The sequence below is a fragment of the Nicotiana sylvestris genome, chromosome 10 (assembly GCF_000393655.2).
Source record: "Nicotiana sylvestris chromosome 10, ASM39365v2, whole genome shotgun sequence".
Lineage (NCBI taxonomy): Eukaryota > Viridiplantae > Streptophyta > Magnoliopsida > Solanales > Solanaceae > Nicotiana > Nicotiana sylvestris.
Window position 1 is genome coordinate 98,311,751 of NC_091066.1, and position 21,818 is coordinate 98,333,568.

Below are 21,818 nucleotides of genomic sequence, written 5' to 3' on the forward strand. Positions count from 1 at the left end.
ATGTGGACCAGGGTCCATTCTTTGAAACGGCGTAATGTGACTTGGATTTTGTCCAAGTATCTTTGCATCCTGTCTTCCCGGACCTCGAAGCTCCCATTTACCTGATTTACTACCATGAGTGAATCATATTTTGCATCGACGATCTCAGCTCCCAAGTTTTTGGCCAATTCCAGACCTGCAATCATAGCCTTATACTCAGCTTTGTTGTTAGTCAATCTTGCAGTTTTTATAGATTTCCTGATTATGCCACCCATAGGTGAGGACCGGCGTTAGCGTATTGGGCAATGCATGAGGTCGTATCCTCGGGAATCGGTTCCAGTGCACTCTCACGGTTTTGCGGTGGCACACCCATACCTGGAGTAACCATACCGCCATTTCTATAGTCTTTGAGGCTGTTATTTTCAGGTACATTTACTGGTTTAGGCATCTTGACCTAAAATCAAAGATCTTGGACAAGAAAAAGTGTGAAAGATAATTTACTTTATGCAGCAAACCAGCAAGAAAATAATCACTATTATTTTTATCCCCGTTGTGAGGGCCAAACTATTTACCGTGAAAATGGTAATAATAATTAAATTTGATTTTGTGGTTCTAAAAATACGTGATCTATTTATATGCTAGTTGTTAGGAAGTGGATGCTAAGTACAAGATTAGGAGGCAAGATTATAGCTAACAAAACGATGTAATAACCAAACCGAATGGTTGGAAATCTGGACTTTGAGCCATCGTATATGAGGCCTCGAGGTTGAGTAGGGTGGCCGACTTAGAGCGATCGAGGGAGGACTAACAGTTATGAGAGCTACGATGATGGCTCTTTATGATCAATGATAAGCAATAAAAGATGAACAATAAATAGAACACAATGAATTTAAGTAATAAATGGAAGTAATGAGATCAAGAGAATATGCTAGAGAGCAGAGAAAATGTTCTTGTGTATTTAATAGTGAGTATCAGATCCCCCTACAAAATGACAAGGATCCCCTTTATATATCACGGAGAACCCCAACATAGTACAAATGCATTTATTATAAAGTAAGACAGCTGACACAACTACCTAGTAATCTGATGCAGACTGGTACTATTCTTGCAAGTGACGCCAGTTCGGACCACATGCCTAGGGAACTTCCCGCTTACCCTCGATAACCACCGATTCATGCTGCATCGAGGTCGAGTGTGAAGAGCCTTCGAGGTCGAAGCCTCGAGCTTCGTCCCTAGATCTTCGAGGCCTTTTTGAGGCTAAGGGAGAGACACAATGGTCGTGAAATCGGGCCTCCCGATTTTGCCCGTATACAACTACCATTGTTCAATGGAGAGTACTATGCATGGTGGAGAACAAGTATGCTGAACTTCCTAGTTGATATGGATATTGATATAAAATATGGTTTTTGATGTCCCGAAAATCCCATGAGAAAAAGTAACAAAGGTAAAGAGAGTGGTCCAAAGGCTAAGTAGGAATATAATGAAGAAGAAAAAAAGGCTATTCAGAAGAATGTCTAAGGCAAAAAAATCTTAATTTGCAGAATTGGTCCAAATTTGTACAATTGTATATTTACATGTACTAATGCTAAATAGATATGGGATCTCTTGCAAACTGGTTATGAAAGCACTAATGTCACGATCCCAAAACTCAACCGTGAGGTCATGACGCCTAACATCCACTTGCTAGACAAGCCAATATTAGCTAATTAATTAATTATTTTTAACAGTTTAAAAGCATAATAATAATAATAATAATAATAATAATAATAATAATAATAATAATAAACGTTTGGTGAAAACTAAAATAAATCTTATAAATCCATAACACCACGTTCAATACTAATCCTAGAAATCCGGTGTCACCAGTACATGAACAACTAGAATAATACACATATGGTCTGAATGAAATACAACGTTTTGAAACAAAATAAATATTAAAACATGATAGAAGAGGACTTCAGGGACTGTGAATGATAAGCAGCTCTACGTCAAGTCTGCTGTAGTAGTTAGATCCGAGTAATCTCCTCTACGCGCCGCTAAGACCAACACTGGGATTTGCATAAGAAGTACAGAAGTGTAGTATGAGTAAAATCGACCCCATGTACTCTGTAAGTGTCGAGCCTAACCTCAACGAGGTATTGACGAAGCTATGATATGACACTCACTATAAACCTGTATGAGTAATAATGATAGAAAATATTAATATAGATAAATAGTAACTCATAAGTACGGACCCGAAAGTTAACTAACAGAAGGCCCCAAAATTACATCCTCTCAAAACTCATATCATAGTACCAAGTTAAAGCACTACAGTTACAGACAACTATAACACATTATACTATGTTGCAATGTGCAACCCGATCCCAACAAGCGTGCAACCCGATACTAATATCATTTCATAATATTTGTTGGGGCGCGCAACCCGATCCTATTATATTAATATTTTTTGCAGCATACAACCCATTCCCATTATAATTTATTTCAATACTATTGCGGTGCGCAACCCGCTCCTAATATCAACTCTTAAACACAAACAACTAATACAACCAATAAATGTGACAAATGGGATAACTCAGCTGCAGGTATCGCAAATGCGAAACTCACTCACATGACGCTGTGTCACAAATGCGACTCTGAGATTGCAAATGCAGTCTCAGCTAAGTTCGCAAATGCGAAGTTCTCTTTGCAAAAGCGAAGTACCAACCCACCAGCCCAATATCGTAAATGCAATCAACTGACCGCAAAAGTATGCTTGCAAATGCGAGCCAGACCGCGCAGATGCGAGATCTGCAAATTACACACTAACTGGCCTTTCACCAACAATGCCCAAACTCTTCCGTAATGTACCCAAAATTCACCAAAAACCCTCGGGCTCCAAACCGTACATGCACAAAAGTGTATAAATATCCTACAAACTTGCTTGCTACCTCAAATCATCAAAATAACATCAAATAACACGAATCAATCATCAAAACTCAAGAATTTCAACTTGAAAACTCGTTTTAACAATTTTTCATATTACACGCTGAAATGTGCTCAGGTCACCCCGAACTCTAACAAAAAGTGCATAAAAGTCCAAAAATATCATATAAACCTACCGAAATCGTCAAAACACCGATCCGAAGTCGTTTACTAAGAATGTAGACGGTGGTCAACCCAAATCTCATTTTAAGCAAAAATCACTTTTTCTTCAAATCTTTACTTAAAAAACTTTTCGAAAAATGACACGGACTATGCATGCAAATCAAAAAACATTAAACGGAGCTATAAGAGGTATCAAAATATAGAAATTAAGGCTAATGCTCAAAACGATCTATCGGGTCATCACATTCTTTACTTCTAAAAGAAACGTTTGTCCTTGAGCAGACATAGAAAAGAACCTGGACTGGTAAAAAGGTGGGGGCATGTACTCATATCGGACTCGGACTCCCACATAGCCACCTCAATTGGCTGACCTCTCCATTGCACTTTCACGGAAAAAAAACTCTTCGATTTCAGCTTAAGAACCTGCCGGTCTAGAATAGCCACCGGCTCTTCTTCATAGGCCAAATTTTCATCAAGCTGCATCGTGTTGAAGTGTAAAACGTGTGATCTATCCTTATGGTACTTCCAAAGAATGGTAAATGGCATAAGAGATACTACTGGTTCCTCCGCTGATCAAGAAAGAAAAAATGCTACTCAAGGCATCCAAGTAAAATTGACAATGCGTTATTTCTAAAAAGAAAGTGAGGTTGTACATTTGATGGGAAATGAATTTGAGATCAGCATGATGAAAATACATCTAGGAAATACTCAAACAATTTGAGATGGATAATGCGAAGACAATTGATAGTCCTATTGCCATTGCTCCTTGGCTGGATATGGACGAAAGAAACTGGCTCGACTGTTGAAGAAAAAAAGCATAGGGGTTTTCGTCAAATAACAAGGAGTCATATTTGAAAGATGTGAAGAGGTCTTGAGGAATCTGAAAGTTACTCAATACCTGGTTCTTTGTATCTTTCTGGTGGTATTTTTTACTTATTGGTACATGTTGATACAAATTATGTTGGGTACCTGGTAAATGAAAGAGCGCATTGAGGATGGCTCACTGTCTGGGTTGGTGTTTGATCTATTGGACGATAAATAAGCGAAGTATTATGGATTTATCAATTGTAGAAGCAAAATATGGCGTTGTTGCAATGTGTTGTGCATAATTGTTATGGATCAAATGAAAGAGCGCATTGAGGATGGCTTACTGTCTGGGTTCGTGTTTGATCTCTTGGACGATAAATAAGCGAAGTATTATGGATTTATCAATTGTAGAAGCAAAATATGGCGTTGTTGCAATGTGTTGTGCATAATTGTTATGGATCAAACAATAATTCAAAGATCTTGTTATGATGATTGAACAACTTCTGATATTCTACGATAATATAAGTGTGTTGAACATAACAAAGAACCCGATTCATCATAAAAGAAAAATATATTAATGTAAGACACCACCTTTGGAGAGACAATATGGATAAAGGCCACATCTCTAAGGAATTTTGCAAGACTGAAGAGTAGATTGAAAATATATTTACCGCAACTTTGAGCAGAGATCACTTTGAAAGAAACCTCTTAAAGTTTGATTTGATCAAGAGGAACTGAATATATTCTGGATTTTCGCAGTGATTGGCTATGTTGAAATAAAATGTCTAGTGTGTCTAAGTATTACAAAAATATATAACTCAGTCTTACGGGTATGCACGCATTGCATTGTCATGAAGCTTAGATGAGGTCTAATGATATTATCCATATTCTCAAGTGGACGCTTAGCCATATTGGAGAAATTAGTAAAGACACTGGTTCTTTTGACGTTCAGGTGTGTATCTCCTTTCCAAAATTAGTTGCATTAGCTTGTTAAATTGCCATGTCTTTGAATTAGGTTCCTGCACCCAATCTTAATCTTATCCAAGTCTAAAAGTTAATTATGACTTCCATCAGTCCACATAAAAGGGGGAACATGTCTCAAGTTGGTAAGTTTTTTCATCTCAGCCGCCTTAACTCTAGACAAATTAGAAGGATTGCTTTAGCCCTTCAAAATTGAGTTATTTCTTTCTCTGTCTAGAAACCCGATCCTCAATAAGAAAAGCTTTCCAATTTGTATTTACTGAATCTAAGTACACCAAATTTGTTGGTTTGCTTCATCCATTGGGCCCCAAATTGATATTCTTCAAAATCCTCTGTCCAAGAACCAAAATTCTAGAACCCCATGTCCCCAAAACGAAAATCATGGCTTATTAATTATTATTATAATGCCAATGATGATGATAATGAGAAATTAGAGCCTAAAAGTTCTGAAAAGAAATAAGGAGGTTCTCAGGGGGAATATATAGAAGATAGGATTGATGATTTACAAGATCAAAAAGAATATGAAAATACTCCCATTATTGTGCCTAGTAAATGTGTTTTTGAAAGAAAAAAACTTTGGATGTGCTATATGATGTGAGTAATATTAGTAATAAAAAAGTTGAGGTGGATAAACAGAAACAAGTGAGAAAAGTTTCTAACGAGGGAATTAACAGTAAAGATGAAAGGTTCCTCAGGAGCCCCTGGTATGAATGAAAAATGATGAGTTTGAGAGAATATTTGAAGAAGTCAGAGATGACATACTTGATACTCAAGGATTTGAAAAGCTACTGGTAACAAAGGTGCCAATAAAACTGAAGCTGACAGAAAGAAGCAGTCCGTCCTTTTCTGTTCCTGAGTCGAGGTCTACCGGAAACAACATCTTTACCCTCGTACCTCGTAAGGTAGGGGTAATATCTGCGTATGCACTATCCTCCCTAGACTTCGCTTATGAGATTTTACTGAGTTTGTTATTTTTTTGTTGTTGTGGAAAGAAGCAATCCAATGAGGAACCCGGTTCCTTGGATCAGTTAAACTGAAATTGTGAAGGTTGGTAAAACAGTGATAGAAGAGGAAAAGAACTGGAAAAATAAGATGATATTGATGATGTACCTTTGTCTGTGAGGGAAGAACAATTGCAAAAGGACTATTGATGATGGTATTTTTGCTGCTAAGGAAAATAAGAAGAGAAAGTAAAATTTAAAAAAAAAAATGAAAATGGATGAATTTAATGATGTTGCACGTTTAGATCTTGAAATAGATGAAGGGCTTGGAAAAGAAATAGGTTCCTCTGCTTTGAAGGAAAAAGGAGACATAATCATGATGAATTAGGGACCAACTTAAAAAGAAAATTGAAGAGAAAAATAAAATAATAAAGTGGAGTTAGCCGCTATGTCTGTAAAGAGGAAAGTTAAACCACTAGGTAGGAAGGTGTTGTGCTGAATCAGAGAAGTAAGAATGCAAGAAAATAATGAGTATATCTATGTGTTTAGAGCTTGTGCAGAAGCAACCCCTTCCAGTCAATGAACCCGGTCCTTAGTTTTTCCTAGTCAAGTCCAAACTCAATCCCTTCCGTTTCAAGTCCTATTTTGAATTGCTATTTTTTGTACTCATCTGGTTTAATATTTTTTTGGTGGTATTTGAAGTAGGTTCCTGTTACTTTTGCTGATTTGGGCCTAAGAGTTTGAGCTCTTAAATTATGTGCATGTTAGTGTAGCCCCAGCAGTCATGAGTTTGATGTTGCTTAATTCTCACTATTCACTCTACCAAACTGAACTTTTTGATGATGCCAAAATGGAGAAGATAAGTATGTGCACATATGCTGATCAGTAAAACTGATTCTTAAGCACTTGGACTAATAAAATTATGTGTCGGTGAGTTTGTATGTTTGCAGTTTCTAACATTTAATTATGTCTATCCATCTACAGGCTTGCAATAAATGGAAGGCGAGTTCCTTATACTTGTGCAAACATGGACAAATTAAAGAAGAGTATTGTAAATGAAACTGATTCTTGGGCTACAGAATGATGAAAAAGCGAGCAAGTTGTTTGACTAATTTGCACATGGATTTGTCATCATAAAAAAAGGAGATTTATTGAGACGTATTATGTTTTGATTATTAACAAACCAGGATAAATTATGTTGCATGAACCAGGTTTCATGAATAAGTAACTTTGCTACTGGATTGGTGTACATGTATGTTATGTTGTTAATGAAAGAACCAAATCCCTTGAAGCAGATGTATGAAGGATATGTGCTTAAAAGTGATTTACTGATTAACAAACAACTAATAACGAACCAGATCTCGTGAAGATGTTTGTTGTGATAATATATAGAGTTGCAGATGTGTCATACAGATATAGAAAGAACCAGATCCCTTGAAGACGCTGATAAGAAGCTGGAAGCTTATTCCAAGTGCAAGTCGGTTGAGCTGGATTCTGTTGCAATTTAGATTCCTAGAAGGAGTTATTTCATGGGCTGAAAACATGATAATAATTAGAGAAATTCGTGGTCAACAAGGATTCATTAATTATGTGAATGCTTGCATGGAGAGGAAAATTGTGTGAAGGAGTCTTTTAAGGAAAGCCAAATCCTAATGCAGGCCGGTTGAAGAATTAAATTTGTGGGTTACAAGAAAAATATTTGCTGGAGGAATTCGTATTGGAAAAGGATTCAACAATTATAGAAATACTTGCATTAAAGGGAAAAATTTGAGGAGTTGGAAACAAATAAGAAAACCAAGTTCTAAAAAGATTCTTTTTCTTAAGTGATTTCTTTTAGGTTTTGGAGCATAAATTGGAGAATCATTTCGTCCAACCTCATACCTATGTAAAACAGCATGTTGCTGCTATTGAAGCTAATGCTATTGCGCATAAATACGGAGAATCTCCCAAAAAAATAGCATTCATAGCAAGAAGGTGCTTTCAAGAATTCATGTTGCACAATTAAAGAACCTATTCTAGAAGGTGAAGATGCTTTAGTTATTTAGTTGTTGAGTCTTCATTCATTGTTCTTAAATTGTTACTTATTGCTTTTTGAGAAGTATATTCATAGGTCATCAATTCTAGAGTTTTGAATTGATTGAAGAGTAACAGTACGAGAGTTAGTCTCCTTGGATATCAAGTTGTAACCTAAAGTTTAGCTACAATCGGGTTGATTGTAGGGGAAGGGTAATAGAGTTAGTTTCCTTGGTTATAGAGTTGTAATCTAAAGTTTAGTTATAATTGGGTTGATTGTAGGGGAAGGGTAATAGAGTTAGTCTCCTTGGTTATAGAGTTGTAAACTAAGGCTTTGCTACAATCGAGTTGATTACAGGGGTAAGATACTATAGTTAGTCCCCTTGGTTATTGAGTTGTAACCTAAAATTGCACTTGGAAGTTAGTGAAATTTTGAAGGCAAATCCTACGAGGGTAGGTCGTGGTTTTTACTCCTTTGAACAAGGAGGTTCTGCACGTTAAAATCGTTATATTTTTAAATTCCGCACTTTATTAGCTATTTGTATCTGAATCAGGTATGTCAAAGAACCAGGTTCTTTAGCTGGCGAAAATTGAGTACGACACAATCCACAGCCTCCTCTTTTTGTGTCTAGGTACATCCTAAAATAACAACTAACTTTCCTATCTAGCAGCCACTAACAAAGTGGATGAAAAACTAAATAACAAAATGTGCCACTAATCTATAAAGGACCACTAACATCAGAACTAGGAACTAACTCTGACCAAGTCCTTTGCTCAAAACTAGAAAAGCAGTAAATTGAAACTAAGTGAAAAACAGTAGAATAAATAGTACGCTGAAACTAAAATGTCAACTGTCTAAGAGTGTCTAGGTGCACTGTAAAATAACAGAAACCAATGACAGTGATATAAATTAGAGAGAAGAGAAACCAGTCGGTAAATGAGAAAGTTGCAAGGAGGAAATAACTTCAAATATCATTTCATTCTAGTAATACTAAACACACATGTGCATTAGAGATTAATAGTGAACCGAAAAGTAAATATATCATTATGGAAGCTGTGAAAGACAGTTTATTGTACTATTGGTTCAATATTAGATCTATAATTCAGCAGGAAGCGTATTGCCTGCCAATCATATGCTCAGTAGAATTTACGAGTTTCCATCTTTGCAAGCTCAAAGTTGTTGTGCTTCCTCTGGATGAAGCTATCAGCTTCAACATCAACCTTTTCCTCTATGACTTCATATTTTCCATTCCTATTAACTTCAGTGGTTCTGTCCAACTCCGCAAATTGGACATTCTGGTCATGAACGTCAGGCGTCTGATACTCGTGGCGACATCCATTAGGATTATTGTGTTTGTAGTGATTACCATATTGATCGCCGAACTCCACAAATTGGATTTTCTCGTGAACTTCCGGAGCCTGATACTCGTGGCGATATCCTGTAGGATTATGGTGGCGATATCCAGTAGGGATATGGTGTTTGTTGCGATTACCATACTCATCGTCGAACTCCACAAAGTGGACTTCAGGGGCATAATAATAGCCATATTGATTCCCTGGTTGTTCACAAATGACTGTCATGTTAGGATATGGATACATCCTTGTTATTCAAGGAATGCAACTTGATCTACTAAACGTATTTTCTATTAGCTTCTATGTTTGTTTGATTTGCTGACAACCTTAACAAGTTTAGCTTTTTATAGTAAACTTGTATTAGTATTCTCACCAGAATGCTATGAGCCATGAATCTGATGCCCTCTATTTAATTAGTTAGTATTCAGAAAATGGATATTCCGTTTTATATAGAAGAATAACCTAAGGAACTAGATTCAGAGTTTTGGATCATAGGAAGAATAACAAAGGTTTGCTATATATTATAAGCAATCGAGTTCGGTAGTTTGACTGCACCTGTGCTACACTAACAATCACAAAGTCAGTCCAGATTCAGAGGAAAAAGAATGGATAGAATTTAAGGGTCCACCAAACTCTACAGAGAATAAGGTTCTCTATTAATTCCCCCAGAACACACGCACATTGCAGTAAGTAAATGGCACAATGGAGTTTTACGTGAAAAACTCCCAGCTCACGGGATAAAAAATCACAACCGTCCCTTGTAGGATTTCAACTTCACTACTGAGCAACTTTAGATTATAACCTATTGTAATCTAGGAATTAACCTCTTAGTCCCTCACTAACTTGTAACACTCTATTACAAGTCACTTTGTAATAACTCTATTACAAAGACTTTAAACCTAGGAATTATCCTCTTAATCCTTCACTAACTTGTAACACTCTATTACAAGCCACTTTAAGACTTTACAACTCGACTAACTCTAGCCAAGATACAAACACAAGGGTTTATGATTTACAAAGATTTCCTACACAATGCTTCTAACTAAGCTAAGTAGGAATTACAAGTAGAGTACTTTAACAAAGGTACAACACAACTAAGGACATGTAATAACTTCAATACATGGAACTGGTCCTTGGTTATGTTGTTCTTCGTTCTTGATGCCCTTGAGAATCACTTGTATTGACACAGACTTGAGAGAATGCTTGATAAGTTCTTGAATGTGTAAGTGATTTGTTTTACCTTTGCTTGATGTTAATATCTCATTTGTGATATCACTTGAATGATGTAAGCAAGATAGGTAAAGGGCATTCCCCATAAAGTTGACTGTTGCACTATTTCTGTACTGTAGTGTGTGCAAACAGCAACTTTACAGCTTGGGCAGTTAACTTGTACAGTCTTCTTGAGAACTGGTAGCTCTCTGTTCCCTCTGTTGTTCCTTTGACCCTGAAGATGTGACTGTCTCTCCAACTGGAGACTTGGTGATCTTTAAGTTCTTGAGATTCTGTATCAGGTTCCTTATCTGGTTCTTATCAGTATGTTTGTTAGATCATCAAAACATAACAGGGATACACATATAACCTATCAATTTCCCCCTTTTTGATGATGACAAACTTATAATTCAAGTTCCCTCTTAAGAACCAGAATGACAGTCGCATTTCCTGTATTCCCCCTGAATCTATTCCCCATCTTGTTCCCCCTCGATTATTTTTTCCCCTTTTGGAATCATGAAAATATCATTAACAAGCATTAAGTAAAAAGAAGTCCAGCTTGGTTAACTTATGCCACATGTGTGCACACAAACATGACTGAAAATTGAACATAAGAGCAAGACATACACGGGAAAAGGAGGTAGCTTTCATTTTGGATAAATAAGCAGAGAGTAGTTCCATTTTTCCAGAACATCTACAAAATAAAAATAGCAAAAACAAAAGTACCAGTCATAAACATCATCAGAACTAAAACAAAGGACATACACTAAGAACTTGACACTTGGGAAGGGACACTGTTTAGGGAGCACTGGAAGGGAAAGGCCTTGATGAGGAGGCAAGGGTTCGAAGAAGGATGTCTATTCAAGCATTGGCTGACACCTGCTCGTTGAGTAGTTTCTCCTTTAGGTCCTCAACCTGTTTCATGATGTCAACATTTTCTCTTGTCAGACGGGTAACCTCTGTGCTTTGAGAGCTACTGCCTCCTGAACCTGACAGAGCTGACCTTTGACTATGGCATTCCTTGCCTTCAGCTTCTTTATGAACGGTCCTACAACACCTTTTGTTTTTTTTTAATTTTCCTTGCCAGCATCCTCGGTATCACCAATCTTGGTCTTCTTGGAGGAACCAGGTTCCTCACTGGCATCAGCCTTCCTTTTCATTGATTTTCTTACACTCTTGCCTTTCTCTGCAGATTTCCTGGAGATATTCTCCGCAGACTCCTTAGCCACTTTTCCACAGGACTGCTCAACCATTTATCCTCTTTCTCACCAGAATTTTCATCCTCAACCTTCCTCAACTCCCTTTTACTCATAGATGACTCTCTCTTGGACTTTGGAATAGTAAGTTTCTTTGAGGACTTACGAACCAAGGGACCATATACCTCTTCTACCTCATGATCCACATTCACGAATAGTGCAGAAGCCACTACCTTGACAACCTTTCCATTTTTCACCATTCTCTTGTTCTTCTTTTCCTTTTTTACTTTTCCTTAAGACGAACTCAAGTTCTTCCTTCTTTTACAACCTCGTGATGGGTCTCTTAGACGAGGACCCCTAGGGAGGTGCCTTTCTACTCCTAGCACTAATAAAGCTCAACAGAGCCACATTATCATAATCTTCTTCTTCACTATCCATCTCAGGAACCACAATTGTTAATGGCTCTACATAGAAATGACGAGAGGGAGCAGGATCAGTACTGACCTAGGGTTCTTGTAGAGAACCAGGGGTTTTATCCAATTTGAAGCAAAGGGCTCCTCCTGGGCGAAGGGATCAGGTCCTTCAATTGATTCCCCAGTAGTACTACCAGGTGCCAAAGTTTCGACAGGCACCAGTTCCCTACCCTTGACCTATGCACCATTTTCTTCCCCCCTGAGACTCAGATACAACCTCATAACCTCCAACCAGAGTTCTCTCAACAGCTATTGAAAGCATATTTTCTTTAGCTTCCTATTCTTATAAATAATTTTCAGACATGGTGGAGGGTAGTGGGTTGAAGAAGAGAGTTTTTTTTTTGGTTTGAAGAAGAAAAGAGGAATTCTGGATTCTTTGATGTGAACTGTTATGAAAGTGACTATGAGAGGAGTTGTTTAATAGGGGTGAGGAACCTGTTAGGAATGGGTATCAATTTTGGGTAGTCGGGTCGCTTCAGATGAGATGCTTGGTTTCAAAAAGCGAGAAAAAGGGAAACTGACAATTTAATGACATGGCACCGTTTTAGCTGTTTAAAAAATTGTGCATGAGAGTACAAAGGAACTACTAACCTGTGTCAAGGGAACCATATTCCCTGACAAATTTTGCAAATGTAAGCCTCATCCTTTGACCAACGTGCAATGCATTAGCTGCTTGTTTGCTCTATAATCGTCATTTGTGTCTACCTATAACGATATAGAGATGAGTCAGACTTGCTAGAAAATACCTTTTAGCTAATTTTACCTGTACATTTCTTTCATAGCCAATCATTGAGGGACCAGGTTCTCAGTTGGGTTTTATCAACCCAAGTGCCAGGCCATTTCTTTTAAAATGATTTCTACTCAAGGCTTTGTTGAATATATCTGCAATTTGATCTTCTGTGCTGCAGAACTTCATACATATGTGCCCTTTCTCAACATTGTCTCTGAGAAAGTGATGTCGCACATAAATATGCTTTGTTCTCTTGTGTTGAACTGGATTATTGGCCATGTTGAGTGCACTAGTATTGTCACATAGTAAGGGCACACACTGAGAGAACACAACAAAATCTTCTAGCTGATGTTTAATCCATAACAGTTGAGTCCAGCAAGATGCAGTAACCATATATTCAGCTTCTACCGTAGAGAGGGCCACTAAGTTTTGTTTTCTTGTATTCCATGAAATCAGACATGAACCCAGAAAAAGTGCCATGCCAGAAGTACCTTTCCTATCCACCAAATACCTAGCATAGTTAACATCATCATACCTTATTAAGTCAAGGTTATCTCCTAAGGGATAGTAGAAAACCAGGTCCTGCAACCCTTTGAGATATCTTAGGATTCTCTTGGCAGCTTTCAGATAAGATTCCTTTGGATTGGATTGAAACCCTGCATAAAGACCCACACTAAAAACAATATTTGGTCTGCTACAGAAGTGACCCTATGATACCTCTATACATGGTCTGATTTACAGGGGAACTAGGTTCATCCATGTCTAGACGAGTAGTTGTGGCGATGGGAGTGTCAATGATTTTTTATGTCTCCATGTTAAATCTCTTCACCCGCTTCTTGATGTACTTCTATTGTCTTATCATTGTCCCTTTGGGAGTTTGCTTCACTTGTAAATCTAAGAAGAAATTCGATTCCCCCATCATAGTCATTTTCAACACACTTCCTATGAGTTTTGCAAATTTTTCACATAGAAAGTCAACTGTTGCTCAAAAGATGATGTCATCAACATAGATCTGCACAATGAACAGGTTCCTTCCTCGTTTCTTCAGAAAAAGAGTGCTGTCAATTTTCCCTTTTGTAGAACCATTTTCTAGAAGGAATTTTGACAACATTTCATACCAAACACATGGAGCTTGCTTTAACCTATAGAAAGCCTTGTTGAGTTTAAAAACTTGCTTCCAAACTCATCAAGTCTGTTTCTGAATACCCACCTGGTTCCTATAATAGTTCTATCAGCAGGTCGTGGAACCAGGTTCCATACACTGTTCCTCTAAAATTGTCGGAGCTCTTCTTGCATAGATGTAATCTAGTCTGTATCATTCAATGCTTCCTTGATATTCTTGGTCTCTATTTGAGAGAGAAAGGATGAGAAGGCAAGTGAGTTTCTTGTATTTGATCTAGTTTAAATTTCTGAATCAAGAGGAGTGATAATGTCTTGAAGAGGGTGTGAGCTCTTGTGTTTCCAGTTGGACACCTGAATCTTATTAAGAGAGAATCCAAGTTCTTCTGGATTTGATCCATGTGTCATGTTCCTCACCTCAACAGCTGGAGTTCCATGTACAGCTGTTGATACCCAATTTTTCCCTGTATATTTTTCATATACACAAAATACTTTCAAAATAACATATGTACGCATATATAAGCATTCCCAAGTATTTTAGTATTTTTTTCCTATTTTTTTTAAAGATTTTTAAAATTAATTTATTGCTCATTTTAGCAGTATAAAAACCAATAATTATTTCCAAAATTATCATTTTGGTGGATAATTTATTTTATTTCCCATATTTATACCAAAATATAGTTAAGGTAAATTTATATATTTTTACAAATTTATTTGGTATTTTTAAAGCTAAATTACATATAATTGCAATTCTAGCCTACTTTAAGATTTAATAACATTTTTATAATTATAAAATTGGTTCCAACATTTTTAAATAAATATTTATATATTATTGACTGATCCAGTACTCTTAATTTACTTTCAAAATCATTTTACTATTTTTATAAAATAAAAAGGAAAAAACTGGCTATTTAAAACCTGGCCCATTTTTATTTCAATCATAGCCAAATTGACCCCCCCTAATTGACCCAATTTTTAAATCCAATTGGCCCAATTCTAATCTAACCCGACCCCCGACCCAACCAATTAACCCGCTTGGCCCTTTCTTTCAATCCAGGCCGTTGATCATTTAGATCAACGACCACGATCAACCCTTACCTTTTTTAATTCACTAACCCTACCCTAATCCCCTCATTTCCATCTCTCAGCCGCCTTTGAATACTCTCCCTCTCTCAAACTCTCTCGAAGGTTCCTGAAACCCTAGCCTCTCTCACCCCCTTCAACCGCAATCTCACCGGAACCCATGGCTTCTCAGGCCATTGATGGCATGTACTCACCCTCCTCCACCATTAAACCCTGGGTGTTCAAAGTTTCGAGGTCTGACCTCAATGGTGTCCTTTCAAATCTCTATAGATCGAAAGTTCTATGGCCTCTCAGGCCTGGCTCCGGCGTATTCAAACATCAGAAGCTTATTTCTGACCTCTCCGACTCAAGATCGGACCTTCTTCTAAGCCTTTCTCATTTCTAGGGTTTCTCTGAAACCCTAAGCTATTCGAGATTTTTCTCTGGTTGTTTTCTTATATCTATACTATGTTTGTGCTCTACTTGAGTTCTTAAACGTTTTCCCTAATTTTCTTTCAAAAAAAATTACTTCTCTTCGATTTAGGGTCTCTGAAAAGGTTTTAAAATGTTTTCTGACTCATCTTCTTCTTATCTTTGTGTGAATTTGTCTATGCTATATTTTTATTTTCTCTTTTCTACCTCGCATGTCCTTCTCCTATGTTCTTATGTTTTCCTTATTTTGCATGTCCTTCTATTGTGCTCCGTTCTTTCTTCTACTGGTTTTTATATCATGCTTTCACACGTTTATCTTATTTGTTCTCTTACCCCTATGTTCCTCTACTGTATTTTCTACTAAGCTTTTAGGTCTTTAGTTGCCTTCTTCTGGATTTTGTTTGAGTTCTTTGTTAAACATGTTTCCTCTACTGTTTTCTTAAGTGCTATACTATCTCGTTTCTCTTCTGAAACTTGTTTAAGTTCCAAGCTTTCTTAAAATGTGTTTTTATGCTTCAAATCAGTTCTTCATTCTATTTTCCATGAACCTGCTATTTTATCTGTTTGTTTTCACATGAATCCCTGAAATAGACCTCTGAGCCTGTTTCAGTTATTTGTCTTCTCTTCTCTATATCTGACTCGAGTTGAAAACCCTGGGTTTTGGGGGTTTTTTGGCGAGTTTGATCTTGTGTTTTGGACAAGGGTTCTATTTGCGACCCTAGACACTCTCAAACTCATTTTGAGTCTATGTACTGGATTTGAGCCTCTTTGTTATGACCCGAAACTCTTCTATACTAGGTTTTTTCGCATGATAGTTCTTTCTTGTTCGATATGTCTGTATGCTTTATATATGAGGAATTTTGCCTTCAAAAGGTTTTGTCAACTTGTGATTGATTCAGAATTCCTCTTAATAAGGTTTGATTGATTGTTACTGATTTTCCTTAAGTAAAACCCTTTCCTCATTTTTCCTGACTTGGTTCATTCGAACAAAGCCTACAATTTTGATTTTACTGGCTGTTGAGTGATCGCCTTTCCTTATTTGCACAAACCATGTACCACTGGACTTTTGCCTTAAATAACTTCTATGTATTTACCCTTCTTGTGCTACTTTGGAAAAGATTTTTATCAAACTCTATCCTTAATTATCTTGCTCGTTTGAAATCAGAATCCCTTAATTGAAGGGAGACCTTATGTGATTGATTTCGAAACTATTTTCTTACCTTTTCTTACTTTCTTTCGTGCACTATAAAGGGCACGACCCTTCTGCACTTTTACACACTTCCAATTCAATACTCTTCAAGACCTTGAGTTCAATACTCTGACAACACTTATTGAACACTTTCAATTTCAATATTCCTACATTCTCAATTCAACACTCTACTCTCTTCTAAAATATTCTGGCTGTGTGTTTGCAATTTGGCTTTACTACTGCTCTTCTCTTCTTATTTCCCTGAAACAGGTATGTTCTAATTTAACTTTCAGCTTCATCCCTATGTGTTTGCTTTACAGTTTCAACAATCTTGTCTACTTTGCTGTTTATGTTCTGTATTGAATATGCTGTCTCTTTGCATCTGTTGCTGTATGAATTCCCCATACCCTTATTCCCTTCTATGTGTTTGAGTTAAAGTTCAAAGCATGGCAACATCCAAATTGTTGCTCATGTGTGGACTTGATCCTCTAATGGATCCTAACTCCCAAACAATGTGGCTAACAGGCTGGTTGGGGTGTGCCAACACTTCCAATTGTTGGGTATGACCACCAGCCTGTCTTGGCTTTCCCCGAAATCCCCTCTATGCACTTGCACTCTCTCTTATATTCTAAGTTCTGCCCCCCTCCTATGAGACTTGCTTTGGGACCTTGAGCTCCCTTTGAACTTGGACATTTGAGGGCTAGCCCTTCCACACTGCACTATAATCCAATTGTGCAATATATTTGGGTGTAATCATTGCCCGGAGTCCATTTGAGACTCTTAGGGAACTCTGACTCATCCCGAATAGGAGAAAGGCTTTGGAATTTGATCTTTGGAGTTGGTTTACTTCATGCTTCAGACAGAAGTCTGAATCAGGCTCTCCTTGGTTGGGATTTTTAGCTTTCTGATGTAATTTTATTTTACTTTTCTTTATTCATTCTGGGCTGTAATAATTTGTAATAACTTATGGGGTTTTAGTGAAAAGGGGAGGGTCACTCATGTATGCATAAGGGTAGATATCATCTTCATAGGTATTTACTGCTGCAATCATGTCCTGTTTTCACTTCTGCATTTTTCATATAGAAATCATGTTTACAAGTCCTGCACTTCTACGTTTTTCATATAGAAACCATGCCTACAGGTTCTACATTTCATATAGAAATCCTGTCTATAGGTTCTGCACTTCATACGTAGATACCATGTCTATAGCCTCTGCATTTCATACATAGATACCATGTCTATAGCTTCTGCATTTCATACATAGAGACCTTGTCTATAGGTTTTTCCATTTCTTCCTATCACATAGAGAACATTTCTATAGAGTTTCCTGAATTCTGCATATGCATCTATCACTAGGCAAACACATTTATAGGCTTAAATAATAAAAATCAGCGTTTTAAACACCATGCCTATAAGATTTCTGCATTTTCGTAAAGGTTAACTCAATAACGCTTAGAAAGCATGTCTATAGGGGTAACCAACTGATCTGAATCATTTACAAGTCTAAAATCAGTAGTAACGTTACTCAATGTCTGCAGAACTTATGTTTTCTATAATCAACAGGCCTTCTTCTTGTAAAAATTAGTACACTTCTGCATTATTAGATGTCATGCCTGTAGGTTTCACTTAGGCAAGTTATAAGGTAAAATTAGCTAATTGAATCAGACTCTGTTAATTCCAACCAGCAGGCAGGTTTGATTCCAGTTTCTTATCTGAAATGTGTAATAGACCAGTCTGCCTCCTTAACGTTTAAGTTTAATTCAGACCATAACCAGTATCTGCAAGACATGCTAAACATTCTGTCTTTAAGTGAGGAGGCCCATCTGAGCCTTTTAAATTGTTATGTGTTTCCCATAATCTGCCTTATGTGTTTTTGTTTGTCACTTTAGAATTTTATCCTTTTAAACCACACAAAACCCACATTTCCCTTCCCTTTAGGACTAGTAGTCCCAAATGCCTCCGGGACTGATAGGATTGGGGCGGGTACTAGCATGCAATAAGTAACGAAACCATTCCACGTTTAAACACCTCAACGGGGTGGGAAAGGGTAGATATGAATATAATGACCAGTGCGCTAATACCACGTATAATCCCTCTTCTGAGGAGTGATTACTGGGTATTGCATTGATGTGATCCATATTATTTATAAACCTAGGACCCCCTTCCCTTTACTTGTTTATTTTATTACTTTCAAAATTTCAAACTCCTTTTTCTCAAATTTCAACTTGCTTGTTTATTCAAACTTTAACTTATTTGCAATCACAATGTGACAACCCCTCATATTTGAAACCCTTAATTGCCTATTTATTGTTTGTACTTAAGTTACAATTGTAGCATGGCCGGGAACCACACTATTGGATCTTGAGGGGTGCCTAACACCTTTCCCTCGAGATAATTTCTAGCCCTTACCGAAACTCTGGTTTTTATAAAAAAACTTCTTCCTAGTGTCCTAATGCACTTAATCATTAGGTGGCGACTCTTCAAATAAAAAAAATCCAATTCCCAAAAGGGAACGAGTTGTCCTCCCAAATGTTATAAACCCTATTTCGCGAGAAAAATGGGTCGCGACAGCATGACGACTCTGCTGGGGATTTCTTTAAGGCTTTTACCATTTCATGCTATTTGTGACTTTATGCTTCCTTGAATGTCTTTAATGCCTTTAAGTATTTATTTTGCTCTCCTACTTCGAAAACTGACTTGGCTCTTCGTTTCTTCTCTTTATTTTTCTTAATGCTTTCTTTTACCGCTTTGCTTTAATAATTGTTGTAATTTTGAGCAATTATTGTAATTATTACCTTATGAATGTGCAAATACATGACAATTTGTTTAATTATTGTAATTGCATATTCAACATCATATTCCACTCGTGCCAAACAAAATACCATAGCAACGCTTATAATGAGTGCTTGTGCCCTTCCGATATTATTACCCCCTAAATTTGGCAAAGGCGTATTTGCGGTAAAACCAGTCGATCAACGATGTAGTTGACAATTCTGTGCCTTTCCCTCTTGAGTTGTCCACTTAAGAGTACAAGTCTAATACCTCATAGAAACCCTACTCTATTTAATTTTGCATGCATCACTGTCAAAACCTAGCCGAGTCAGTTATGTTATCCACATAATGACTCTTTAAGATAGCCTTGTCCAAAGTCTACTGGGTTTCCTTGGAAGCCAAACAGACATTACCATGTTCTGTGAATTTATTTGGAGAACTAAATGCTGCTTATGCCAATTATTGATAGTTAAATAGTCGAGTACGGCGGAGGTAAGGGCCTAACCCTTTTGTCTTGCAGAAACATGAGGCACGAGGTCCCCAACTTCAGTATGGTTAGCCCACCCTGACTCTTGCTGGACTGGTGGAGGATTCTTCCATCAAATGACCAAATCAACGAGTGGAAAGAGAGAGCCGCCAAAGCTAGCAAAAAGTTGGAATATTTGGAGTACAGTCTGTTGGAATTGGAAGGGAAAGTGAGGAAGAGAGTCACGTACTGCCATAATGCTGAAGGAAACGAAAGAGAACACATGGCAAAGGCATTTCTACTGGTGAACCTACGCGAGCTGGAGGATTTGATTAATGAGAGCATTCAACCTGAGGAAGGTCCTTCTAGGACAAAATAGATAGGAGTTTTCTTTTACTTTATGAAATGTAATAAGGCCAATGGCCACTAGTGACATTTTATTCCTTGTTATTTAGTGTCGTTTTAGGATTTATCTGATTTTTATCAATAAAATTAGGCATTTAGCATTCTAATTTCACTAAATCAATTTGTCGCTAGGCCTACCTCGGGCACAACGAGGCTCCCAAATTAGGACACGGTTTATATTCTCGCACTATGTGTTTAAATATCGCAACATCTTTTCCTTATAATCCGCACTAACTTGCTACCTTTTTGTTTTTACTCTTGTTTTATTCCCCTCCCCAAAGGTTAGTTCATGCACTCTGGCATCGTTATCATACTCCACAAGATCCAAGGGCCCTCCACCCACTCCTCCTCTTAGTCCCATCAGAAACAGGAACAAGGAAAAAATGGAAGATTTGAGCAACATCAGAAAGGAAAACTTAGTTGAACGGGTAGAAATCATTCAGGGTACTCATGTCTCCAAAGAAGGTGCATCCCAACTCGAGCAGAAACTGCTAAAATTTCAGGAGGAACTCGATCAAGTCCAGAATTTGGCAAGCTTGTCATTTTCCCTCACCACCCCAGATGTCAACTTTCCTAACACTCAAAACCCCACACCTCCACAAAACATCCCGAAACCACAAAACCATTCTACTCCCCATCACCACTGTAACACTTGCCTCACTTCCAACAACACCCCGCTACTCATCCCTGAACCACTGAACTCCGCAAATTATCATCTCCACACTCACCATAACACCCACATCTATGTGGAAACCATGCCACCCTCCACCCAACCTGTCTCAAGCACATCCAAGTCTGATGATAAAGACTCCCTTATTAGGAACCTGGCCACAGAACTCAAGAAGTTGACTAGCCGAGTTTAGGGTGTTGAAGGAAGCAAGGGAATCGAGGGATTGAACTACGAAGACCTCTGCATACAACAAGATGTCGAACTGCTCGAGGGGTACAAACCTCCTAAGTTCGAAATGTTTGATGGTACGGGGGATCCCAGAGTCCATTTAAGGACATACTGCAACAAACTGGTCGGAGTAGGGAAGGACGAATGATTCGCATGAAGCTTTTTATGAGAAGTTTGAAAGGAGATGGTCTGTCTTGGTACATTAGCCAAGACCCGAAGAAGTGGTCGAATTGGGTAAGTATGGCATCCGATTTCATGGACAGGTTCAGGTTCAACACGGAGAATGCGCCAGATGTGTTCTACATCCAGAACCTAAAGAAGAAACTCAAGAGAATTACAAAAGGCAACCTATTCTTCATCAAATTCTATACAGCACCAGCGGAAATACTATATGACGAAATAAAACCCATAATACAGGTGATAAAGATAGGACTAACACGAGATATGATAATACCGGAAGAGATAGAGAAACAACCGGAGATACAGAAAATGGAGATACCAAGTTTCTATGCCAATAAAAGAATAATTGGTATAGCAACTATTATTCAAGAACTAGCTAACAATTATCTACAAGGAAATGCTATCTGGAGCTACTATTCCAGAGACCAGTTGATGATATATGCCAACTCGAAGGAACTACGACAAGGAGATATGGATGAAGTCCAGAAATGGATTTTATCATTATTAAAACCAGAAATGCAACCAACTA

General features: G+C 37.6%; 1 long non-coding RNA gene across 1 annotated transcript; it reads right to left on the reverse strand.

Moving 5' to 3' along the window:
• Positions 1–1,767: 1,767 nt before the first annotated feature.
• On the reverse strand, positions 1,768–6,259 carry LOC138880371 (uncharacterized). Its single transcript, XR_011403006.1, has 3 exons — positions 5,614–6,259; positions 3,360–3,632; positions 1,768–2,151 (listed from the first exon to the last, which is right to left on the reverse strand). It is a non-coding gene; the product is annotated as an uncharacterized lncRNA (long non-coding RNA).
• Positions 6,260–21,818: the final 15,559 nt, after the last annotated feature.